This window comes from Mustela nigripes, chromosome 4 (genome assembly GCF_022355385.1).
Source record: "Mustela nigripes isolate SB6536 chromosome 4, MUSNIG.SB6536, whole genome shotgun sequence".
In the NCBI taxonomy this organism is placed as follows: domain Eukaryota; kingdom Metazoa; phylum Chordata; class Mammalia; order Carnivora; family Mustelidae; genus Mustela; species Mustela nigripes.
Window position 1 is genome coordinate 155,592,840 of NC_081560.1, and position 27,494 is coordinate 155,620,333.

Below are 27,494 nucleotides of genomic sequence, written 5' to 3' on the forward strand. Positions count from 1 at the left end.
TTTTTTTTTTTTTTAAATACTTATTTATTTGAGAGCGATTGAGAGAGCATGACCGCCCGAGTGGTGGGGAGGGATAGAGGGAGAGAGAGAATATTGAAGCAGGCTCCCCACTGAGTGCAGAGCCCAGTGCAGGGCTGGATCACAGGACCCTGAGATCATGATCTAAGCTGAAATCAAGAGTCATCCAGCCACTTAACTATCTGAGCCACCCAGGTGCCCTAAATGTCTTCATCTTGTAATGTGTCTTTAAATTCTACTTACAGAGATTTATCTTGAGCCAAATTCAAAAAAGGAAAATAAGCTATATATACCATTTTCTGTTACAGTTCCATCTATATCAGAGAGAGAGAGAGAGAGATGGAGGGAGGGAGGGAAAGGTAGATTACAAGTAACCTATACATATGACAATAAAGGAAAGGTTTACTTGATTTGTTCAAGGGGAAGTACAATGTAGCGATCAGGAGCATGGGATCACACTGCCTAAATTCAAATCCTGATCCTGCCACTTACTAGCTGTGTAATGATTTGGGGAAAGGTATTTAACCTCTTCAGTTTCCTCATCTTTAAAATGGTAATAACAATAGCACTTAACCTTGTAAGGTTGTTTACAGAATTAAATAATATGTGAAAAGTCATTTGAATACTGCCTGGAAACAGAGATGAATTAGCACAACAATAACTTTTACATTATTGAAATAACATTTCCTGGGATGTACGATGTGCCAGATGCTGGAATGCTGGAAGTAACAAGCTGAAAAGAGCATAATTCCTACACCAGGGAGATAGGTAAGCATGGAGCATACATGGAGGTACAATATGAAATGGAGATATGTACAAAGGTATCTAGGAGTATGGAAGTGGGAGCACCTCCCACCATCTGGGAAAAATAGGAGATGCTCCTCAGAGGAAGCAATGTTTATGCTAAGACTTACTTACAGGATAAGTAGGAGTTTGCAGAGTAGAGAGGGCAGGAGTGGTGGGTGAATTATTCTGGGCAGAGTAAACCTCAAACACTATGCTGTGTGCATTTCAGTGAACACAGGGAATATGGACTGGGGAAAGGAATAGGAGGGCGTGGGTAATGAGGCTGAAGATGCAGACAACAGCCCAAACCTGAAGGGTTTTGTGAACCATTGGAGTGGTTTGGCCTCTATTACGTAGTTGGTTGGGAGTCCTTGAAGACACTAGTCTTAGGCCTGGCTGCTGCGTGGAGAATGGATTGCTAGAGTACCACCAAAGAGCCAGGCACCAGTTAGAAAATCTCGGCAGTAATTTAGGCAAGAGAGTATGCTGTTCTGCATTACAGCAGTGGCAGGAACAACATAGGTGTAGCTTGGGTTTCTGGCGTGGGTGTCTGAGTGGATGGAGGAATGTGGTCTGTCAGGTGGAATGTCATATTTTCTTCAAAATAATCACAAGGAAGACTATGTAGCAAGATGGGAAAATGTTCATCATGTAACATTAACTGATGAAAGCAACCTACTCATTACGTGTGTACCACTGACGACTATAAACCAAGCAAACATACTCAAAGATGAGGTGAGGAAGGGACAAGAAATAAAAGAGTTTGCTTTCTTAGGATATTAGGATTGCGGATGGTATCTTTCTGTTTTTTTTTTTTTTTAAAGATTTTATTTATTTACCCAACAGACAGAGATCACAAGTAGGCAGAGAGGCAGAGAGAGAGGAGGAATCAGGCTCTCCGCTGAGCAGAGAGCCTGATGCGGGACTTGATCCCAGGACCCTGGGATCATGACCTGAGCTGAAGGCAGAGACTTTAACCCACTGAGCCACCCAGGTGCCCCATATCTTTCTGTTTTAATTTATAGAAATGCTCTTGTATCTTTGAAGGAAAAGTAGTATATTAAAGTTATACTGAAATACTGTGGTTGAAATTTTGCCTTTGTTTTGGATTTCCTTTAATTCTTGGATTAATTTTTTGGTTAAGAACTTAATGGAGATATAATTCACATTCCATACAATTCACCCATTTAAAAACACAATTCAATGGTTTTTAAAATAGTCACAGAATTGTGCAACCAAACTCAATTTGACAGCATTTTTACCACCCCCCAAAGAAACCCATACCTATTTGCAAATACTCTCCATTTCCCCTTAACCTCTGGTCCCACTCAAACACTAATCGACTTTCTATCTCTATAGATTTGCTTATTCTGGACATTCCACATAAATGAAATAATACAATATGTGGTCTTCATGACTGTTTTCTCTTCTGAACATAATGTTTTCAAGGTTCATCCATGTCATAGCATGCATCAGTCCATTTCTTTTTGTGGCTGAACACATTCCACTGCATGGATATAGGATATTTTACTTACCATTTGTTAGCTAATAGACATTTGGGTCTATCGGGTTGTTTCTACTTTGGGGCTATTATGAATAATGCTACTACGGACATTTATGTACAAGTTTTTGTGTAGATATGTTTTCTTTCTTTTTTTTTTTTTAATAAAGTGTGGGAGAAGGCACAAAACCTCTTTCATGTTCCCAGTAATCCTTGTGCAATTTTTTTTAAACTTTACTTATTTATTTGACAGAGAGAGAGATCACAAGTAGGCAGAGAGAAGGGGAAGCAGGCTCCCTGCTGAGCAGACAGCCCAATGCGGGGCTCTATCCCAGGACACTGAGATCACGACCTGAGCCGAAGGCAGCAGCTTAATCCACTGAGCCACCCAGGTGCCCCGAGACGTATGTTTTCATTTCTCTTGGGTACGTATTGACTCAAAGTACAAAAGTGCAAAGGGGCACTAGGGATGACTTTTGGGGCAATGGATATATTCTGTATCATGATTGTGGTCGTGGTTACACACCTATATACACTGGTCAAAACTCATTGAATCGTATGCTTACTTGATGAAATTGATTATAATTTACATCTCAGTAAAGCTATCCCTCAAAAGAAAGGATGGAATGGTGGGGAGATTTGGAGTCATATTGATATGTATAACGTTCCAGCATTATATAATGCTTTCCTGTATACCACTATTTCACGTACATTGTCTCATTAAAACCAACCAACCAACCAAACAACCAATCAACAAAATGAACAGAAGCTATGACTATTCCAATAAGCCAATGAGATAAGTAAGAAAGTATTATTGTGTCCACTTGAGAGATGAGGAAAGCAGACCTGCAGGAGTCAGGGAAGTGGTCTGCTCATTCTCACAGAGCTGCTAAGTAGCAGAGGCAGACTTCGTTCCACCTTCCACTTCTGTAGTTTCCTGAGGCTTAATCAAATTTCCTTACAAGAATGGACAAAGAAGCTGCATCTGACTAGATTTCATATGTGGACATAAGAATAATGTCCCCCCCCCCCCGCCATGCTGGCTCTTCCATGACCTAGAATAAAAATGAAAAAGTGATAACTTAAATCACAGCAACTAGAATAGAATCTCTGAGAAGCAAGAACATTTAAAAATGTCCCACCTTTGATTGCAATGCTCTTTTAAGTTGCTCTAACCCTTGAGCTTTGATTTTATTGAGAATAGAGTGTTCTACATATCTTCCTGTTTTTCTGAGTTTCCGGATATCCTAGGCTTTGGTGTGCTCAGATCCTTTGCCTGTGGTCTGCCTACCCTGCTCAGTAAGGCAGGAGGACTGGCTCCTGTAAGACCGTCTTTCTCAGGCCCTCGGGTCACTTGCTGGCATTAGTCAGTGGGAGGCACTGGTGATGGAATGGTAGAATCTCCCTCTCCTTTCCAAGGGCGGCTCTCCAAAGCTGCTGCCATTCTTCCATGCTCTCCAGCATCTGTGGGGATGTCTGCCTTGACTGTCTCTTCTATTGGTGATCTTAACCCCTGGGCTCCAATTAAACCACTGTCTGCCTGTGTTTTACAGTCAAAGGCTGGTGATGGCTTCATGCTGTTGCTAATGTCTGCGATGCCTCACTGTCCTCTAATTGGTTTCTCTGCTTCTTCCTCTTTCCCTTACCCCAGTGTCTCTCTTCTGAATACCCAGGATGGTTTCTCTTCCCCTGTTTGGACTGTGGATGATAGGCCATCTGTGATTTTGGACTCAGGATTGGACCTAGACTTTACTCACTTTACAGCTGACCCCACTTTTTTGACATCCCTTTCCAGCCCGCCCCTCAGGCGCATTCAGACATGACATCCATTATTCCACTATGGGTGGGTATATTGTGTCCAAAAGGCAACCTTTAGAAAATTAAAATTTATTTATCAAATTGACTGGTCTATACTCATCTGAAATAATGCATTTAATAGGTTTGGAATCTCTGAATAAACAGCTGCCCATTTGCTGTATAACAGCATGTTAAATTAGCATAATTGATACTTGTTTCTGCAATAAATAATTTCAAAATCTCACTTACTTAATACAATAAATAAATCTCAGTGACTTAATACAATAAACACTTATTTGTTGTTCACAAAGAATTCAAAGTGGTCAGCTGGGGGTTTCTGCTTTGTGCAGTCCTTTAGGAAGCTAGTATTGCCCTAGATGTCATCAGGCTTGCAGATGAGCAACAGAAAAAGCACAGAATAGGATTGTGGGGGATGTTTTATGGAGTAGGCCCAGGAGTATCATATTGCAACTTTGCCCACATCTCATTGGCCAGAACTCAAGTAGGTGGCGCTCATCTAATTCTATGAGAGGCTGAGAAATGTAGTTTAACTTAGTACCTAGGAGGAAAAAGAAATGAGCTTGGAAAACACATTGTCAGTGTGTCACAATCTGTCCTCTGGCCAATAAACTTCCTTTGCACTTTCCTCCCATATACAGAATAATTTCCTCCCCACTCTACCCCAAGAATGTTGTCCAAAGTCACTGAATCCAGTAAAAGCCTTGGGAGATGTTCAGGCATCTCCAGCTGGTACACATGTGGTTCTTTTTGGTTGAGTAATTTGTAAGCTAAGAAGAAGAGCTATCTGTCCTCTGTTCTTTTCTCATCCTCAAAAAGACAGTAGCAAATAGAAACAAATAACCTCAGTGTCCCAGTTAGAAAGGGGGAAAAAACGAAAGACATAGAGTCAATGCTGGTCCAAAGCTGTAAAACAGGCATTCTTTTCCCTGATCAGGAAACATCATGAAATGTTTTTGATTGTACTCTGTTTCTCCTCTATGACAGGGATGATTTCATCCATAGTAAGATGTTTGCCTTGCCACAGAGATGGCACATTCAAATAAAATCTGTCTCTGCTAATAACTTTTATTCTGGGAAAGAGTCCTAATTTAGATTCTTCTATATGGTTAAAAGAGGAGAAAGAGTTTCTCTTGAGCCCAAAGGTCTTTTTTTTTTTTTTTTTAAAGATTTTATTTATTTATTTGAGAGAGAGCACAAGATGGGGGAAGGAAGCAGACTCCCCATTGAGCAGGAAGCCTGCTGTGGGGCTCAATCCTGGGATCCTGGGACTCGGGAATTATGACCTGAGCTGAAGGCAGATGCTTAACCAACTGAACCACTCAGGTGCCCTGAGCCCACAAGATCTTGACTGCCTTCAGCTCAAAACTGTCTGCACGCTAAAGTGGCATTTTGGGGAAGATTTGTTCTGAGACTCTTTATTCCAATGATAATAATCATTATCATTATAATGAGAAGCTAAATTTTACTGAGCATTTATCATGGGACAGACATGATAAATTTTATATTTATTATATTCACTATAAAAACTCTATAAAGCAGACTCAATAATCTTCATTTTACCAATAAGGGAACTGATGTTTAGAGAAGTTAATTTGCTTAGAATCACATAACTAATAACCAGTGGAGCCATTATTTGAGTTTGGGTCTGTATGACTGTGAAACTCCTGCTCTTAGGCAGTAGATTATACTCTCAGATTGCAAGATGTTTCTCACCTACTTCTGGGGAGAGTTTCCAAACTTCATTCTAAAGCTCAAATCTTGATCTCACAATTTGGCCAATACCGTACTAATAATTGCTGTAGGTAGGAATCACCTGGTAAAATTAGTGGGACAAAAATTACCTGGTGGTAAAATTAGTGGGACAAAGTTTGATAAGAAATAGGATATAGGGGCACCTGGGTGGCTCAGTGGGTTAAGCCTCTGCCTTTGGCTTGGGTCATGGTCTCAGGGTCCTGGTATGGAGCCTCCTCCCTCCTCTCTCTCTGCCTGCCTCTCTGCCTGCTTGTAATCTCTCTCTCTGGGTGTCAAATAAAGAAATAAAATCTTTAAAAAACAAAAAAGAAATAATATAAGTATGTCAACACAAGATAATTATTAATTATAAAGAGAGTAGGTGTAACTTTATCGTGGAGAAACCAGGCACAATGCACTGTAAGCATGTAATGAAAGTTAACATATTAATGTCACGGGACTCCTGAAATGATGCACGTAGAAGGGCACAGCATTACTTCTGTGGTATTCTTGTAAAAAATGTATAACCTGAATTTAATCAAAAGGACATTAGGTATACTCAACTTGAAGGTAATTCTACAAAATAACTGGCCAGTACTCTCCAAAAGTGTCAATCTCATAAAAGACAAAGAGACACCAAGAAATTACATTAGACTGAAGAAAATATGAGAAAAGAAATATGAGACTATATAAGAATATAAGAAAATAAGAGAACTAAATGCAACATGTGATTCTGGATTGGATCCAGGACCATAAAAAAACAAAAAATATTAGTGTGACAATTAGTAACATTTGAATAAGATGTTTATTAGATAATAGTATGATATCAAAGTTAATTTTCTGATTTTCATAATTGTACTATCTTTTTAAAAAAGAATTTATTTATCTATTTGCCAGAGAGAGAGAGAGAGAGAGAGAGAAGCGGGGGAAGCGGCAGGCAGAAGAAGAAGGAAAAGCAGGGCTCCCCACTGAGCAGGGAGCCTGAGGTGGGACTCTGTCCCAGGACCCCGGGATCATGACCTGAGCTAAAAGCAGATGCTTAACTGAGCCACGCAGGTGCCCCTTTAATTATACTATCTTTATGTAAGTTGTGAAGCTGGGTGAAGGATAGACGAGAACTGATTATTACTTTTCAGTGATGAGTTGTTGGTTTGTTTTTTTGTTTTGTTTTTGTTTCCCTCCCCCACTCCTTTAGCACCTTATTTGTAAGTCTGAAACTATTTTAAAATAAAAAGTTTTAAAAAGCCTTATCTTCCCAGTTTACTTGTTAAAAGTTGTTTACCCATTGAAATCCTGTCTGAACTAAAAGTAAATGGACTTTAAGTACGTCTCCACCAGCTTTCTCATCTGTTCTGCATTCTGTGTTCTGTCTCTAATAGGCTGTCATTCTGTGTTCTGTCTCTAATAGGCTGTCACGTTCCTTTGTCCAGATGGTGCCAGGCTCAGTGGTGCCAGATCTAAGAGAGAGCTATTTACACCCTAGACAGCATACACTTGTATATTCATTATGACAAATTTCTGGCAAATGAAAGAAAAATGTTTTGTGCTAACAAAATCACTGTATTATGACAGTTTACCATCATATGGAAGTAGTGTCTTGGGAAGGGCATCCCCCCCCACCCCCGATTCACATCAAAGAACATGATGGATCAGCAGTATAGGGGAGGCACTCCAAAGCTACCACCAGGGAAAAATCTCTCCTTCTCTACGTTAGATCTTGTCACAGGCCATCTCCTCGCCGGAGGATAACCCCTTTCTCACCTAACCCTCAGCCACATAATGGAAACCTGTCAGATTTTTGAAATGTTCTGAGGCGTGGTGTCCCCAGGTTGGTTGTGGGACCAGACAATGTGTAAAGAGGAACAGCAACAGGAGCAGTAGTTAGACCTCAGAGCTATGAGATAGTTAATTCTCAAAGTCTTCTCCAAAGGTTGCTGAATAGCAGAGAGTGTTATACCAGGTAGGAGGCTGTGGGCTGCCAGGTACAGAAAAATCCAGTTCAAACTAGCTTAAACATTGACAGAGTTTTAGCTCCAGCAGTCCAGAGCTCAGAAGGGTTTCAGGCGCCAAAACATTTATTTCATATTCTCTTGGTTTCGTCTTCCTTTGTGTATCAGTTTTGTCTGGAGACTAGGGCCCTCACTGCTAATAAATGGCTTAAAGGAGCCGATGGGGACATATGTTTCTTTGTTCATATTTTACAGAAGAAAAAGAAAACCTTTTACCCAATCATACTCCAGAAACCTCTCCCTTCAAACTGATCCAACTTAGGTGACCTGCCTGCTCCGCTACCAATACTCCTCGAGGGAAAGCTGTACTGTGCAGGCCTGAAGTCTGAATTCCTATTCAATGGCAAGGTAGTGGGATTATTGAGAGGGGTTTAGAGTAAGCAAGATACATTTCCAAAGCTGAGATAAGGTCAAATTCCATTGAATCTTCTGAAGGAAGAGTGAATACCTGACCCAAATCAGGGCTTTGTCAGGAAAAGGAATGGAGACCATGGAAACGGGGGAAGTGAATTCCCACCCCCTTGTGAACCTAGGGTGTTGGTCCAACATGACCCTTTACAAATAGGATATTTCTTTGCTATTTTTTTTTCCACTAAAAAAATGGGTTATACCACTGTGGAAAATAGTGTGGAGGCGTCTCAAAAAATTAAAATTAGAAACATCACATGACCCCACAATCCTGCTGCTGGGTATATAGCCAAAGGAATTGAAAGCAGGATCTCAAAGAGATATTTGCACATCCGTGTTCACTACTCCCAATAACAGGTAGAAAATGTCCACCAATGGATGAATGAATAAACAAAATTTAGTATCTATATAAAAAGGAATATTATTCAGCCTTTAAAAGGAAGATCCCTGTCACAAGCTACAGCATAGATGGAAGCTGAGGACACTATACTAAGTGAAATAAACCAGCCACAGAAAGACAAATATTGTAGAATTCTATTAATATGTCAGATTTGTAGAAATTTATAGTCAAGTTTATAGAAAAAGAAAGCAAATGGTTAAGTGCCTGACTCCTGACTTCAGCTGAGATTGTGATCACCTAGGCCTTGCAGGGGGATCCATGCTCAGCGGTACTCTCCTTGGATTCTCTTCCTCTGGCCCCTCTCCCCACTTGTATGCACATACACTCATTCTCTCTCGCTCTAAAATAAATGAATAAATCTTAAAAAAAAAAAAAAAAAGGAAGCAGGGGCACCTGGGTGGCTCAGTTGGTTAAGCATCTGTCTTCAACTCATCATGATCTCAGGGTTCTGGGAGAGAGCCCTGTGTCAGGCTCCCTGCTCAGCAGGGAGTCTGCTTGTCCCTATGCCCTTCACCCCACTTGTGCTTGCTCTCTCTTGCTCTCTCAAATAAATAAATAAAATATATTTTTTTAAAAATGGTAAGGAAAAAAGAGAAAGCAAAAGTAGTCCGTGACTGAGAAAGAAAGTTGGTTAAGCATCTACCTTCAGCTCAGGTAGTGATCCCGGGGTCCTGGGACGAAGCCCCACGTCAGGCTCCCTGCTCAGTGGGGAGCCTGCTTCTCGTTCTTCTGCCTGCCACTTCCCCTGCTTGTGATGGCTCTCTCTCTCTGGCAAATAAATAAATAAATTCTTTTAAGTAATGATGGTGGAAGTGTGAAAACATAGGTAGACAACACCCCAAAAGAAAGAGATGAAAACACCAAACAGATCTTCAAGAGAGTTTTTCTTTGTACTTTCAGTTTTCTGGGATTTTTTCCATAATTTTTATGACATATTTAAGATGTTTGGTCTGCGATGTTTAGAACTGTAGTAAACACAAAGATTGTGGGTCCAAGGGTCTCAGTTATGAAAACCTGAACGTTAGAAACCCTATTTTGGCTGTTCCAAGGGCTCATGTCACCTCCCCTCATCCTTGCTTTTTATTTTTAATGTGTTTTTGATAGTTAGGTCAATATAAAAAATACTACTGTAAACATAAAAATAAAGATAGATCCTAAATTCAGGGGCTGTTTTCTCAGTGATTTAACTCCTTAGCCGTTAAATAATTGATTTCTCATGCTCTCTCTCTAATAAATAAAGGAAATCTTTTAAAAAAATGGATCTCTGAGTAACAATAAAAATTGCAAGTAAATTAATTTAGAACAAAATAAAATTCTTGGTTCAAACAGGATGAAAGTAAGTCTTCTTTCTGGAAATATGAAATTATTGTTCAAAGGAATATAATTCCAGGATCTCCTGAAAGCACATCCATGTGTGAAAAGTCATTTTGTTTGCTTCCCTTACATAATGCATGTATTACAGTTTGAGAAGCTGCCTGGGTTTGTTCCATTTAAATGCTCTTTGACAGTGCTGTCACTATGTTTCTGGCAAGCCCAGCTTTACGTAAGCCTAAACCATATGGAAATTCCAAGATTAGAATAATTTGGATTCTATCCTTGGTACACACTGTGTTTATCAGTGTAAGATGACGGAAGGTCTCTCTGTAGGTGAGATAGGTGGGTTTGGATTGCAAACCCATCTCTGCTAAGACTCAAGTTGTGGGATCGCCACCCAGGTGCCCCTGCTTCCTTTTTTTTTTTTTTTTTTTTTTTAAGATTTATTCATTTATTTTAGAGCGAGAGAGAATGAGTGTATGTGCATACAAGTGGGGAGAGGGGCCAGAGGAAGAGAATCCAAGGAGAGTACCGCTGAGCATGGATCCCCCTGCAAGGCCTAGGTGATCACAATCTCAGCTGAAGTCAGGAGTCAGGCACTTAACCACTGGCCCCCTCCATCAGACTAGTCAGGGGGCCACTCTCGGCGGAACTCTGTGGCCGCCATGCTCCCTTGCCCTGGGGCACCTGCCTTGTAGCAACTTGAATGCATACGTGTTCTGTTTAGGTGTTCTATTTAACTGGAAGTGAATCCTAGCTCTGCCTCTTACTGCTGTGGGCTTTGGATCATTCAGCTATCCAATTTTTTGTGGTGGGAAATTCACTGAGAATCAATTTTTCATACTCTCTGTATCCTGCGCTCACCATTCTCTTGCTAAGAACTCTTGGTATTTTCTTGCCTCAGAGTTGTTTTGTACCGGGAAAGCAGACATTGCCACGGAGCAGCTTTTCTTTTTTAAAAGTTCACATTCTGCTAGATTCTGCCAGGTGTCCCTAGGAGGAGAGGAGAAAGGGAGATTCTTTGAAGGCAATAGGAAGGAAGAGACAAATACTTCTGTGACACTAGAAAAGGGGTGTCTGGGGGAAAGAGGTCTCCCCAAGAGGGATCTGCATGTGCTGAGGGCAGAGGCCAGAGGAGGAAGCCAGTGCTCAGAGAGGATGGCTGTAAACTGAGGCATATCTTGAAATACTGAATCCTAGGGACTGGCACCCCAACCTCTCAGACTTCCTTGACATCCTATATTGCAGAGAGCCATGGTATGTCCCAAACTAGAGGAAACTCTTCTGGTACAGAAAACAGGTATCTAGCAGATTCTTGTGCCCAAAAAAGAGGCATGAAAAGATAGGCCCTCTCCATGCTTTGGCACACAGGGCAAGATCCAGAATTCTGCAAGGAAAGCCCCTGAATGGTTTAGATATCATCTCCTGCCCTCACAGTGGAATCTTGCTAGGAGTTGGTCTGCATTAAACTGAAAAAATAAAATAAATGGACATTTCTTACACATTTGGTATTGTGTTTCCCCTTCTTTGTGTGTCTGAGCCTCTATTTCTTCATCGCATCTTGGAGGGCAAAACACTTCTCTCACAGGTCACTGACGGGATTAAGGAAGGTTAACACGTGAGGCCTGGGAGAACACTCTGGCATATTTACTAAGTGCTCCCTTGCAGCTGAGTCTCTGAAATCGTTTTTTTTTTACTTCTTTCTCACCAAGATGGGACTGCTAGTACAAATGGCAGAAGTTGGTACCAGGACTTCTGGAAGGCCTGGGGCAGGGGAAGGTCAAGAGGTAAGGTTTTTAATAGTAGTAATAATGATAGCTACCATTTATTAAGAACCTATTATAGGTCAGATACCCCTGGACTATAATTCATGTCAGTGGTTTTTAACCTATTCTGCAGAATTGTAAGATTCCCTGGAAGGTTTGGGAACTGCAGTGGAGAGCGAAAGGGAGACCAGTGAATTCACATTCACAGTTGCTTTCTCTACTTCAACTAGATCAGTTTTGCTTTTAACTGTTTAATAGACTGATCCTCTACAAATGATTTTATTTGAAATGTAGTATGTTTGTTAAACATGTTTGAGAACTTCCACAATGATGTTGGGTCCAGGTGGCAGTAAAAGCAAACACATATTCTTTAGACTACCTCTCCTGGTCTAAACCCTAAAACTAACCTAAAGTGTATATATATATATACATATATATATACACACAGATATCTGAAGATGATGCTGAATTGCAAGATGAATTATTCTAAATGAACCAAATATTCTGGGGAAACAGCTGAAGGACAGAAAGTTGAACTGGGATGACACGGGAGGGAACCATTGTCTGACCTTAATGAAGAAAACATCTATAAATCATGAGAGAGGCTTCAGTACTGCTACAAGCTTGGGGTTAGTGGATATAGGGAGCAGGAGGCAGTCCCGATCTAACATTTAGTGTGATCTGTGTAACATTACACCAGAAGGAACAATCTGTTTCCTCCTTCCACCTGGGTGATGCAGCAAACAGCAAAGACAATTCCTGTGAAAAGGACCACTGGGACATTACCAGCAGGGTAGTACCCAAGAGGCGTGTATACCCCAAAAGAAAATGGGAGTTCCCAGGTCCAGAGAAAATGCTAATGACTTACCCAAACTGGTAGTGTGTCCTACCTCTTCCCTAGAACCACAGGAAGCAGAAAGTAATACATAGGTAAGTACTCAGACATATAGGCAGGCTAAGAAGCAATTGAAAATGCAAACATGACACAAACAAGAATCCTCAAACATTTGAAGAAAAGCAAAGAGGAGTTCAGAAGGAGAGAAGAGAGGGAATGGAGGCGAGGATATATTCAAGAAAAACAGAAGGATGAAATATCTCATTGTCAATGAAAGACATGAAACTTTCAATGAAAGGGCCTGCTTAGAATGAACAGAAAAACGAAAAAACCTCAGATCACACCTAGACATTTGATGGTAACACTTTAGAAAACAAAGGATAAATGATATTTTTGCTTACTATCCCTAGATAAATTAACAGCTAATGTGAAGCATATTATTTGGGAGAGGAAGGAGAATACTATCTTTCATTAGAATATTGTAAAAATGATAGGAAAAGCCTGATATAGGAATAGGGTCCACAAATTTAATCCCATAAGCTTAGTTCCTAGGGTCTGACTCACAATACAAAGTTTAATGTTTTCTGATGGCTTCTATGTCAATGGGGAAGACTTTCAGTCATGAATGCACGTGTTTCCTACCCTCACAAGGTTCACGATTTAGGACAACAGATAACTTTGAAAGGAAATAAACATTAAGAGTGATTGTCACTGGTTGTAAGATTACAGGTGAGTTTATTTTCTTTTTACAAAGTATAAGTTAATATTTTCCATATATTCTGCATAGTTATTATATGTCTTTTATAATGAAAGCAATAAATCTTATAGACACTGCAAATTTACAAAGCAAACTTTACTTACAAAACAAAATGCCAGTTTTATTTATTCAGCTCCGTTCAAGGTTTGGCGATAGCAGCTGAGGGTATACACAGAGGATTAAGAGTAAATCCTTACTCACAAGGAAGATTAAATCATTGTTTATGGGGTGCTTGTGGCAGAGGGAGCTGACCAAATGGTTAGCAGGCAGATAAGCAATTATGTTTCTTTGTTGCAGAAAATAAAGACTAACTGGAGGTAGATGTATTTTATAAAGCACAGTGTAGCTTGTTGTAGCAGAACGCTTTTCTATTCTCTAATTGGGAAATGCTTCCATCTCTTGGCTGAAGATTTATAAGATACTCTAGTCCATATCAGCAGCATACGGACAAAGGATCTCTTAGGGTGGTAAATTTTGAGTCATGCTTATTATCATCTATGCAAGGTCAACTTATTAATTTCAAAGAGACATTGTCCTACATTTTCCTCTTAAGAGTAGTGCAATGGAATAGTAATAACAGCAATTACTCTGTTTGATGAGCATTTACTCTGTGCCAGGCATTTTACATTAACTATCTTACTGGGTCTTCACAACAAATCTCTAAGGTAGGTATTACAGGCCCACATTCTCTTATCCAAAACCCTGGGGACCAGATGTGTTTTGGAAATGTGAATTTTTTTGGAATTTAAAAAGCAATTTGGCATATGGTGCCAATACTAGTAACTTTGTAACATCCCAAATGGTTATGGAACACAATATTTCTACAGAGAAATGTATGAAAATTCGCACTAAGTGGAATAAAGTCCATAAATAATGTTACAATTTATTTATATAAATAAACTTATTTGCAAATGAAATTTGTTGGTAAATAAATTTTACTAGGATATAGGATATATATATATATATATATAGGATATCTATATGATATCTATATAGGATATAAGAATACAGACCATAAGGACTTAAACTTATTTCTTTTCTTGATTATGATAAATATTTTTAAATGAAATTTTAAATTTGTATTGATGAAAAACTAACCTAAACACATGCAAGAAATAGTCATCACACTTCTGGTTGTTTGAGAATCTTGAACCAGGGGTTAGCATTGTCTGTGAAACCAGGCTGGAGCTGGACATCTGATGAGCGACAAATGGGATTCTTAAGGGACAAAGAGGCATCACCACAAGTAGCCTTTCTGCAGACTTTCCCTGGTGTTAACTGGTCTCCTTAGCATAGGTTTCGGTCTAAGCAGTTTCTCTCTAATTGATTAAACTGCCATGATCTCTTGCTCACTGACGGATGCACATTGTTCAAGGCTAGCAATTAATCAGTCACACATTTTCACCATATACTCTATAGAGACTTTTTAAAGCTGTGTTCATGTCATCATTGTCATTATTACTACTATCTTCATAGTGGTCTGTACTTAACACTATCTCAGCAATTTCCCCATAACTGAAAGAACGCATGATGGGTACACCATTACCAGTGTTCAGCATTTCTTCAATGTCACCTTCTTCCAATTTATTGGAACTTCCAACTTCTCCCAACTTATTTTAGGCTGATAAGACTTTTGGCATAAGTAATGACTTCAAAAAAAAAAAAAAAAAGATTTTATTTATTTATTTGACAGAGAGAGAGCACATGCACAAGCAGGGGGAGCACCAGGCAGAGGGAGAAGCAGGCTCCCCACTGAGCATGGATCCCGACATGGGACTCGGATCCCAGGACCTGAGCTAAAGGCAGACACTTAACTGACTGAGCTATCCAGGCACTCCAGTAATGAGTTTTGGTAATATCTTCTCATTGCAATCTCTGAATCTTTAAAAATCTTCATCAGGGAGGTCATTTTTTTCTTTTCTTTTTTTTTTTTTTAAATTTATTTATTTGAGAGAAAGAGAGAGAGAGATCACAAGTAGGCAGAGAGGCAGGCAGAGAGAGAGAGAGACGAGCAGTGAGCCCGATATGGGGCTTGATCCCAGGACCCTGAGATCATGACCTGGGCCAAAAGCAGAGGCTTTAACCCACTGAGCCACCGAGGCACCCCTCATTTTCAAACATCATTGGAGCCCAGTGCAGTGCCAAACATTAATTAACGTTGACTTATGAACATCATTCCAAGCATTAGCAACTGCATTGATGGCATTTTTAAGACTAAATTTTTATAAAGAAAGTCTTGGATTTTCAAACATCTGTTAACTGACACAAACATGGTGTTTAGGAAAAATAAGTGTTTATAGTTGCTCTTCATAATTTTTTTAAAAAGATTTATTTATGTGAGAAGGGGGAGCGAGACAGGGGTAGAGAGAGAGAGAGAGAGAAAGATCACGAGTAGTAGGGGAGGATAGAGGGAGAAGCAGATCCCCTCTGAGCAAGGAGCCCAACATGGGGTTCTATCCTATCCCAGGACCCTGGCCTGAGCTGAAGGCAGATGCTTAACCAACTGAGCCACTGGGGGCCCTATACTTGCTCTTCATAGAGTATAGAATTCCTGGGTCACAAGGCTGTATTTTGGAAGTCACACTGAGGGAAAAGCAAATGCTGAAAACATTACTTTTCATAAGAATTTCAGGAGGGGGATGTGAAGAACAGTTGTCTAGGAATAATAATTTGCATCTGTCTTGCAGTCCAGTTTGCTTGTAGTGAGCTTGTGCTGCTGGCACAAGGTGCTTATGGAACCAATGAGAAAAGATTCCTCTTGTTACCATGGTCTTCCTGTTTACATAATAATGCACAGGTAAAGGGCATTATTCCCCCTCTCTTTCCTCAGTAAAGGAGGCTAATGTGGGGCTGGATCCCAGGACCCTGGGATCATGGCCTGAGTCAAAGGTAGATGCTTAACCGACTGAGCCACCCAGGTGCCCCTGCACATACCTTTTAAACACCTTGGATATTGGGATGCCTGGGTGGCTCAGTGGGTTAAGGGTATGTCTTGGCTCTTGGGTCATGATCCCAGGTCCTGGGATCAAGTCCTACATGGGGTTCCTTGCACAGCAGGAAGCCTGTTTCTCCCTCTGCCTGCCACTCCTCCTGCTTGTGTTCTCTGACAAATAACTATATAAAATCTTAAAAAAAAAAACAACAAAAAACCTTGGATATAGGCTTTCCCAGTCATTGCTGATTTCGTTTTGTGTATGCCTACAGCGCTAGCACACCCAATAGTCAAACTTTGTTTGGCGTCCTTGAAATCCTTTGGTGCCCTTTTGTCAGCTGTTGTTAAGATTTTTCTAGGAAAATAGGACCAGGACAGAGCTGTTTCATCAGCATTGTCAATTTGCCCTGGCTAAGGTTTTAGTCAGGTATTATCTTAGCAAATTCATCAGTGGTTTTATAATCAGTAGGAGCTTTTTCAAAGATTTTAAGATACTTGATACAAGGACACGTTTTACATTTCTGCAGCCAGCATTCTGAATATTCACTTTCAAAACTCAGTTCTTCATGCCGTATTCTAGGTTGTTTTGGGACCAACAAACTAGTCATTAGCATATCTTTACTTCTTTGTTGTCGAATCTGTTCAATCAACACGTGGTCAAGCTCTTTGTTTTTGGCCTTGTGCGATGTTTCTCTGTTTTTCATCAGTTCTTGGTTATGACTGTCGCTACACAAGTTTAACAGCTCATCTTTCTGTCTCTTGAAGTCTCAGATGGTGGTTGTTTCCAGAGCAGTCTCAGTAAGATGTCTTACAGACACTACTATTATCTTCTGTTATAACTCCATTATCTGAGTTGTGCATAAAGACCCATGTTTCCTTTTCTTCTTCTCACTGTTACCCATGGACATGTCTTTAAGTCTTTTGGGCATTTGCACAGTAAAGTTAATCCCCAAGTCACAAAGTGTCAGCAAACAGCAGAGGGTGTGTGTGATGAACAGGAGTGCTAAGACATAAATAAGTGCTAATCTTGTTTGTCCACAGCAGCTTTGCTGCCAAATCATCCTGGGGCCAGACTTAAAAAGATAGTTGTGTGTTTCAGAGAAGTTTTGCTTTTTTGTTTTTTATCCTATTTTGGAATTGCGGAGTAGAGATTATGGACTCGTATTAAAAAATATCATTTTTATGATGAAAAGACTGAGGCTCAATTAGTAACTTGCCCAAGGTAATGAAGCTATTATTTGTCTTTTTCTGCCTCTGTTCAATCTCCTCAAATTTGGTCACTTTGCTGAACAAAGACTTCTTATTTCGGTATCATTGTATGCCAAGATGATTTGAGTTGAAATATTTTTAGCAAAGGAACCTGATACTCTTGGCTGTTTAACTGGCATAATCAGAAGTTGACCGCCAAGCTGGATAACATGAAGATGTCTTGGCAAGAAGTGGCTGGAGATGCTAAATTTATAGTCATTGAATATAGATGTTTCTTTTTGTACCAAATTATCTGTTTGGTACTTATCTGCCTAGTTATTTATTGTCCCACAATGAGCAATCAGGAAAACTGAAAGAAAACCACTCATTTCCGATTATGTCCCAAACACTCCCACAAATTTCCCTTAAATATCCACTCATTTGAAAGGTTTTTGGTTTGTTTTTTTAACTGTTCCACAAATTATATATCCCAAGTGGGACTCAGAATTATTGTTAATCAAGCTCAGAATTAAAACACATTTTAGACACTCTACTAATAAGTTTCTTTCAACTTAGAATTCATGAGAATTTTGAAAGTAACCTCTTCCAGGCTTTTCTAATACCTTGGGACACAGCTGACAAATGTACAAAATAAATCTAGATGGAGTGCAGATGCTCAGGGACAACACACTTCGAAGCTATGGCAACTGGATCCTGAGACACCGAGTGTAGTTCCTGGAGAAGGAGCTTCGTGGCACCACCCTCATCGCTGGGCCCCATGCTGTCCCTGTAAGGACTAGCTCTGAAACACATGCTGAACTCTGTTTTCATGTTTTCTCATGACAGCAAAACCCCTCTTTGGATTTCTTTTGGTTAGCGAAAACAGGTGCTAATATAGCTCTTTTGTAAAAGTGAAGCAGAAAAATGTGAACTTTCAGGGGCGTCTGGGTGGCTCAGTCATTTAAGTGTCTGCCTTCAGCTCAGGTCACCATCCCCGGGGTCCTGGGATGGAGGCCCCCCAGCTTCAGAATCACTCCCAGCTCAGTGGGGGGTCTGTTCTTCCTTTCCCTATGCCCTCCCTCTTGCTCGTGTGTTCTCTCTCTCTTTCTCTCAAATAAATAAATAAAATCTTTTTTAAAAATGTGAACTTTCAAGAAGGGGGGGGGATGCCTGTATTATAGAAGACTGAAGACTGCTGATTCAGTCCCAAGCCCTTCTCCCTTTTCCCAGAAGGTGCAAGAGCAGTCAAAGAGCTGAGGGGTTTATAAAGTGAGTAGAGCACAGGTGCTGTAATCACAGAAAAGTTTAAAATTTAGTAACTAAATATGAGAAATGAATAAAATCCAATGAGGATTCTCTCCCTTAGGAGAGGAAGAGATCATATCTGTCAGGTAGGGCGAGATTGCTCTCACATTACTTTTCAGCACTGGTCTCTCCCATTTGACTATACTAATAAGTACCATTTACTGGGTATCTTCTGTGTGCCAGGCTGGCACACAGAGAAGCTGGTATTTAAGAAGCATCAGATTCAGAAAGGTCTGTTGACCTGGCCTAGTGTCACAAACTTCTAACTCACAAAGCCTGGGATCTACCTCTTTGACTCTAATGCCCTATTTTTTTCCTTCAACATACTCTTTCCTTTTTCCTGAGCAAACAGTCTGCATTCTTGCCTCTCCCTTCATTATAGTCTAATCTACTTTATGGTGCGTTGTTCCAAGGAGTAAAAATCTCCTGGTTGCCCAACAAAAGAACAATTCTAATGACTGGTTTGGGGGAAATCTCCTTGAACAATTAATCAAAGCACAGAGAAACCTGCTCGATGCTTGTCCTTCTCAGACATATTTCTTCTAAGAGTACGGTGTTGCTTTGGAACCAGAGTATTTTGGCCAGTGTTGGGATGCTCTGAATGAAATTAGAATGAGCAGTGGGGTGACTATGTTTTTGGCTCTTTTGGGACTACTATCAAAGAATGCAATGCTCTTGAGAGAGAGTTCTATGATAGCAAAGAAAAGAGCTTTAAAAAAAAAACCTTTTTAAATGTAAGCAATTCTTTCCAGCTATTTAAAAAAACACACACCTTGGCACTTGTCTTTAGCTGGAAAGAAAAGTACCTCCAAACAGCCTGAATAGTAGTAGTAGCAATGCTGACTATCTCCTAGAGTAACTGAAATGTTTTTTTCAGAAATACCAACTTTTTTTTTTTTTTTAAAATTTTATTTATTTATTTGACAGAGAGAGATCACAGTTAGGCAGAGAGAGAGAGAGAGAGAGAGGGAAGCAGGCTCCCTGCCGAGCAGAGAGCCCGATGTGGGACTCGATCTCAGGACCTTGAGATCATGACCTGAGCCGAAGGCAGCGGCTTAACCCACTGAGCCACCCAGGCGCCCCAGAAATACCAACTTTTAAAAGAGACATTGATTAATACTCAGATCAAATTTTTACAAGATTTCTCACAGATTAGTTATATATCATCCAATAAAGTAATTATACCTATTTTATCAAAGCAGATCATGGGATATTTATTCTGATTATAGTCAATTCCCATTTTATTTCCTCTTCTGAATTATCTGATTTTACTATCTCCCAATAACAACACATGAATTCGCTAGCTGCTGGACAAATTAGTTAACAGCTTTGTGAGAGAGATTGGCCATATGCTCATCAACTGGGTTTCCTCTTCCTAAATGTGTAGGAAAGCCACATTTCCCACTCTCCCCTGCAGTTAGATTGGGTTCCTTCCAACGGAATATGAGCAGCAGTAACATACATCACTTCCAGACCTAGTAAGAAATCCTTCTGGCACCCCTATTCAAGTTCTGTTTCCCCTCTGTTAAGTCCATGGAGGTCAATACTGCAGATCACCGACTGAAAGGATTCAAGGCAGTATTTTGAAGGCAGTTGCCCAGGGTAGTACTCACAATGGTGGTATATCAGAAATGAATGAGAAACAAAACAGTGTGGAGTTGTTTTTTACAGCAGCTGGCTTTAATTAGTCTAATTATTATATACCTTTATTTTTCATTAAACACATAAGAAAAGTTTGGTTGTGATGTCTAATGCAATTAATGACTTTATCTCTGATTTTTAAGCATGCTTTCTATTATGTTAAGAAATTTAATATCAGAATTCAAATTATGCATATGTACATTTCTTAAAGAATATAATACCTACTCTCATAGGTCTTGCTACATCAGTAACTTCTAGTTTTAGCTGGATACCACTTTGCATTACTGCTAGTAAGCAATAAAAGAAGTATTACTTGTTTTAATTAACTAATGTAAAATGATTTATATTAGACCTGTATGATTTTAATCTTTTAAAAAAATATTTATTTATTTATTTGAGAGAGAGAGAGAGAGAGAGAGAATGAGCACGAAATGGGGGAGGGGCAGAGGGAAAGAAAGAATCCTCAAGCAGACTCCCCCCGAGCACAGAGTTGGACTTGGGGTTCAATCTCACAACCCTGTGATAATGACCTGAGCCAAAACTGAATTAGCCATTTAACCAACTGAGCCACCCAGGTGCTTGTTTATCATTTTAATCTTGACTGCTTTTGGAAATATATCATACAACACAGATTCTATAACTCAGCTCTCAGTGTTTTTGATATTATTCCTTAAAACAGACATTAACAGGGCGCCTGGGTGGTTCAGTGGGTTAAGCCTCTGCCTTCGGCTCAGGTCATGATCTCACATGACCCGTCTCACATCACATGGCCCGATGGAGTCCCCCATCGGGCTTTCTGCTCAGTGGAGAGCCTGCTTCCCCCTCTCTCTCTGCCTGCCTCTCTGCCTACTTGTGATCTCTCTCTCTCTGTGTCAAATAAATAAATAAATAAAATCTTAAAAAAAAACCCCAGATATTAACACATTAATTTAAACTGAAGAATAAAATCAGACTTTTTCTAACAGAAAATAAGTCTTACACTGTGTGTTACAAACTGATTAGTTTGACAGTGAGGACTGGCTTTTTCAATTAGGTTATATGACATTTTCCCACATATTCAATAAATGAAACCTGTAAGACTTTGAGAGAAATATATTTCAAATACATAATGAAAGAAATTTTATAAAAAATATTGCATTTGCACAGATATTGAAAACAGTATTTCCAATTTTTACTGAGTATATTGGTTTAAATGAAGTGCCACTGTGTAAAAGAGTAAAAGATATAATTGATAGTTACTTGTAGATTTTTTTTAAAAGATTTTATTTATTTATTTGACACACAGAGAGAGAAATCACAAGTAGGCAGAGAAGCAGGCAGACAGAGAGGGAAGCAGGCTCCCTGCTGAGCAGAGAGCCTGATGCAGGGCTCGATCCCAGGATCGTGCGATCATGACTTAAGGCGAAGCCAGAGGCTTAACCCACTGAGCCACCCAGGCACCCTACTTGTTGATTTCTGATAAATCCTTTTTGGTGTAGTTTAAGATATTGAGACTCTAATGTCTGTGTAATAAAGCTCTTTCTAATTTATAGCTTTCAAGAAAATTAAAGAAGACCTAACTGAACTGTCTTTAAAAATAATTTCAGATAATAAGTCACTCTTGTTTTTGGCATCTAATTTGAAAGCTGTTTAAAGAATTGGGTGATGTTGTCATAAAGTCTTTCTATTCCTACATTATTTTCTGTATAAGCCAACTTTACTTATTTATTTTTAGATTTTATTTATTTATTTGACAGAGAGTGGGAGAGTGAGGGAAAGGAAAAGCAGGGGGGGCAGCAGAAGGAGAGGGAGAAGCTGGCTCCTCACTGAGCAGGGAGCCTGAGGTGGGTCTTGATGTGGGGCTTGATCCCAAGATGCTAAGACCATGACCAGAGCCAAAGGCATCTGCCTTTGGCTCTGGTCATGGTCTTTGGCTCAGCCTAACCGACTGAGCCACCCAGGCACCCCATTAGGCAACTATACGCTTACATATATAAAAATGAATAACAGCAATAGAAATGATAATCTGTCCCATTTTAGATATAATATTCTTCTGTGAGCACATGAACTAATGGAAAAATAAATCCCATTAATCTCAATAAATGATATGTTTCTGAAAATTTCTACTTAAATGTTAGTAATTATAAAAATATTTAATATATTTATATTGTTTTAATTTCTTGTAAAATAATAATAATTGTCATGATAACTACAGAACTGTGCTTTTAACTTGGAATAAAAAATAACATCTATATAAGGATTTTTGTTTGAGAGACATGATAAGGGGATTAATAAAAGCCTATTTGACACAAACACTTCATTAGGGTAAAAAATTTATATTAGGGTAAAATTCTGGGGAAGTTGGGATGAAAGGAATTTGGGAAATAAAACCAATGCTAGTTTTCTGATTGTTAGGAGCTTGTTCATGCAGTTTTTAAAATTGTGTGTCATCCTCAAAATTGCTAATATGAGATCATACTATACTAATTATTCATACCTTGGTATTTTTTCCTTGTGTATCTGTTTTTTAAGAAATTGGTTATGCTTGGGCATGTCACTTAAATCTTCAGAACCTTGTTTTATTCCCCCCCACCTATAAAATAAAGAAAGTTGAACCAGACTGTCAGGTCCATTACATGTCCCTAATATTCTACACCTCTGTGACCAAAGACTCAAATATATTCTTTTAGATAACTGAAAATGAACAGTATATAAATATGCATTTCTTTTTTCTTCTTCCTCATTTCCTCTCTTCCTTTCTTCCCTCCCTTCCTCCTAATCACAAAGGCCCTATTGGCATACAGCAAAGATTGTATTTTTTGAGGGATTTATTGAAACTAATCTCACTATTTATCAATTAATCACAGTATTCAATGGCTTTCTTTAATGAAAAATGGCCATGCTATTCATGCCATCATTATATTCCCTAGTAATTGAAATCCAAAAAGTGAAATATTTTCTACAATAAAAAGATCATGTTGGAACAGTCCTATTTCCTCTTTCTGAGGAAGCTAGAATCTTAAAATAGGTCATCAGAAATAGAACTCTTTGGAATAGATAAATGCAGCAGAAAGTCTATAATTGTTGTTGAATATGTATGTGAGGTCCACTAGCACTGCCCTATGTATTTTGAAAGCAATGCAAGATATGATCTATAAATAGGACCATTTTGATTTTAAGTAGTTCCATTTTGGCAATGGAATGTTATTGTTTATCTTATTTGCTATGTTGTGAGCAGTGACAAAAGGTCTTGAAAAGTTAGTGCTGAGCTTTTCTTTCCTGCCCAACACTTCCATGGGGTTAGATCTTTCTGTGCAGATTTGTGGAGAACTGAGATTGTTAGATTAGGGATACAAAGAGAAAGAAACAGTTAATATCCAATTGACCGACTTCCAAAAAAGGGCATACAGAGAGAGAGACCCCAAGAGAAGCGATGGTTGCTGGCCAGTGACTGCAGACCACCCCCAGCATTTGAATGAACATGCCACTCTGTGTAGAGAAGCCATACATGCTGTTGTCGTCACCAGGAGGCCCTTATAGCACCTGCACTTGGCTTCTTGCACCAACCAGGTGAAGGATGTCCACCTGTGCCCTAAGACTTTGCTAGACTCCCACTTGACCTGCTCTCTATGGATTTCACCCCTGTCAATGGGACACACTTTTCAGAACAGTCTGAGTTCCTTCACCACCAGAGAAAACTGAAGATGGAGTAGAATCAGAAGCCCCAGCTTTGGCACTTGGAATGGTCTAAACAGTGGGAAACCCATTCCAGGTTAAATGTGTATATATTTTTATTAGGAAATACTAAGGTGTTAAGGATAATGAAATAGCATATAAGAAAGTACACAGCATTAATTCATTTATATATTCAAATAATAAACTTTTATTGAATACCTAATGAAAATTTATAATAGCTCATATTCTGAACCAGGCCCTATGCCTAGGTACGAGGGACACCAAAAAAAAAAAAAAAAAAAATTAAAAAAGGCTACACCATCATAGTCTTCAAGGACGTTATCCCTGGATGTTAGAAGTCCATAGCACACCTGCAAGACTTCATTCACTGAACAAATAATTTATTGAGCATCCACTATTTACCAGGCACTGTTGTGAATACTAGGGATATAGTGGTGAACAAGATGGATGAGATCCTGGTCTTGTAAGCTTACATTGTGGTGGGGAAGATATAGTATAAACAAATCAGGTAATTTCAGTTGTTATAAGTGCTGTGAAAAAGGTAAAATAGGCCAATGTGATAGAAAGTAACCGGTTGGGGGGTGAAGGGAACAAGTTCAGGTAGCGTGGGCAAGAGCTTCATTGGGGAAGGTGTTTGAAATGAACACTGAATAAAAAGTAACACCAAGAAACTTGGAAAGCACAGGAGCTCTCAGACAAGTACTAGTCTAGCGTGTTCTAGAAAGGTAGTCAATGGTACAGTCTCTGCAGGCTCACAGGAGCGGGGAGCCTCATTCAGTAAGGAGGTGATGGGATCTTTACGGCTTAACATACAATGAGTGCTTAATAAAAGAATGGTATTTTTCCTTCTTTCCTCTGATGAACTACTTTAAAAAATGTTTACTACAAATGTAAGAAGGGCTTAAATATCCTCCCCTATTCCACACCTCTAGTCCTGCCTCCCAGAGGCAACCACTCTTAAAATTTTAGTTCTTTTGGCATATCTTTGAATAGCATGCTCCTAGTCTTATTTCTTCTCATATCAATTATAGATATCATCTATTTACTTCCTATAATGACAAGCATTTAGCTAAAGAGCCTTATGGTTATATTTTCTTCCTCTACTGGCTATCTCTGCACCTCTACAAAATAAACTTTGACATCGGGATGTCGTCTCTTGGCTCCCATCTCTTCGACATCGGGATCCTTCATCTCTTGGCTCCCACATTGTAAGACTGACAGGTTATAGACCCAGTTCTCCCCATTGCTTCTCTTCCTCCACGTCTCTGCAGCCTCCTATGGCTCATAGAATGTAATTCCCACTCTTTTTAGCATGTTATACCGGGCCCTTTAGGGTCTAGGCCCAGCCTACTTTTTTCATTTCCTGTCGTCATCCATGTTAGCAATACTCACAGTCACAGTGAACTACGTACTCACAGTAGTACATGGTTTTGGAAACTCTGGCATGCACTTGTCTTGTCCTCATTGCCTGAAACTGCCTCCCTTGGCAGTTCCCTGCCACTTATTCATTTTAGCCCACATGGCACTTTAAGAAATCTTTCCTGGTTCATGACATTTATGAAATTGAAAAATATTTACTGAGCGGCTGTTTCGTGCAAGGCACTGTTTCAGGTGTCAGGGCTCTAGTGGCCCAAGACTCACACTCATGAGCTCACATTCTAGTGACTTAAGAAGTAGATCTAATAAAAATAATCATAAAATCCACTATGTGTCAGGACTGTATTAAATGACTCACATGTGCTATTTTAATCTTTACAACTTCATAAGACTTGAAAAAGTAAAATACTCTTCCTGAGGTCACTTCCTATAATGAGCTAATATTCAAACTCAAGTCTGTCTGACTTCAGAGCTCTTACTCTTAAGCTATACTCACTCTGCCCCTATTATTCCTTGTACACTTCTACCATAACATTAGCCAAATCGTTTTGAAATTGTACATGGGGTTCCCCATATAAACCACAAGGCATACAAAATTATTTGTGTTGATTATTTTCTCAATGTTCTCAGATGCTACAGAAGTAGTACCACTCTAGATGCACAGGAGAGAAATGAATGCATTACACATATTGGGTACTTTCAGAAATTAGAGATTAATTCTTTCTTGAAATCTCATTCGAGAAGGGCTTGCTTTAGACTGAAGGCTTCTAAGGGTAGAAACATTTGATGCATATTGGGTGCTTGGCAAATTTTTGTTGAATCTGCCATTCAAAACTTTGTAATCAATATATACTCAGTTTCAGGGCTGAAAAACTATGTCAGTCCCACTTTTGGAGGTGGCTTTGCACAGAAGGTAGGTACTCGGTCTTCTTTTAATAGAATTATAGGGGTATTGGGTTTAACCTTTGAAAGTCCGTAGAATGCAGTGGTTAACTGTACACCCTTTAGAGCCAGATTACCCAGATTCCAATTCCATTGTTTACTATGTACACACATTTAAGAGGTGACTATGAAACATGCATCAGGCACTTTCATAAGTACTTTACAAATATTAACTGAATGAAACTTCTTAACACTTCCATGTTAATCTCTGTGGTAACTTTACTACTCTTTACTAGCTCCATGCCTCAGTTTTCTTTTCTAAAATATTTTATTTATTTGACAGAGATCACAAGTGGGCAGAGAGGCAGGCAGAGAGAGAGGGAGAAGCAGGCTCCCCATTGCGCAGAGAGCCTGATGCGGGGCTCGATCCCAGGACCCTGGGATCATGACCTGAGCTGAAGGCAGAGGCTTTAACCCACTGAGCCACCCAGGCGCCCCCTCACTTTTCTTTTCTGTTCAAGGGGGATAATAACAAAAAAACACCTCACAGGGTTTACCATTGAGATTAAGTGAGTATAAAGTGCTTAGTCTCTGGCACATGGCAAGTTAGCTGTGACTGGTAGAGTACCAGTTAGAGGCTGTGAGGAGAGAAGGAAATCAGCTTAATGTAATTTAACAATTTCTTCATCTTATGCTAATGTTCACTTCAAGGGGACAGATGGAATTATTTGGAATGGGGATGATATTTGAAGCATCTCTGTCAAGTTGGCTCTGTTTCTAAGGGAAAACCCAGTGGCTGGTGCTGAGATGGAAAATATAGGGAAAAAGTACCTCTGAAACCTGTCCACTTTTCTGTATCTGCGAATCCACGTTATCATCTCTTGCTGGGATGGCTGCTGTAGTCTCCTAACCGGTTCAGCAACTCTTCTTTGGCTGCCTTCATTCTCTGCTCCAGGAGATTAACCTTTTCAAAACACAGAGGAAAATTAGATTGTATTGTGCTCATGCTTAAAAAAGTCCACTGGTTTCTCATTGTCCTCAGATTAAGGACGTAAATCAGTGCTTAGTTGACTGAGTCTTGTAGGATCCAGTCTTGGCCTGTCCCTGCAAACTTGGTTCGGGCCATCCCTCCCCACAGTCTTCACCCCAGA

At 39.6% G+C, this 27,494-nt stretch overlaps 1 protein-coding gene across 5 annotated transcripts in view; it reads right to left on the reverse strand.

Moving 5' to 3' along the window:
* PANK1 (pantothenate kinase 1) overlaps positions 1-27,494 on the reverse strand; it is a 108,532-nt gene that overhangs the window by 74,862 nt on the left and 6,176 nt on the right. For 4 of the 5 annotated variants that reach the window (XM_059398099.1, XM_059398102.1, XM_059398101.1 and 1 more), the window contains 2 exons: positions 27,175-27,307; positions 9,315-9,439 (listed from right to left, as the gene is read on the reverse strand). The gene's annotated coding sequence lies outside the window, so the exon portion shown is untranslated. The remainder of the gene's footprint in view (positions 1-9,314; positions 9,440-27,174; positions 27,308-27,494) is intronic. The other variant, XM_059398100.1, reaches the window with a different exon arrangement.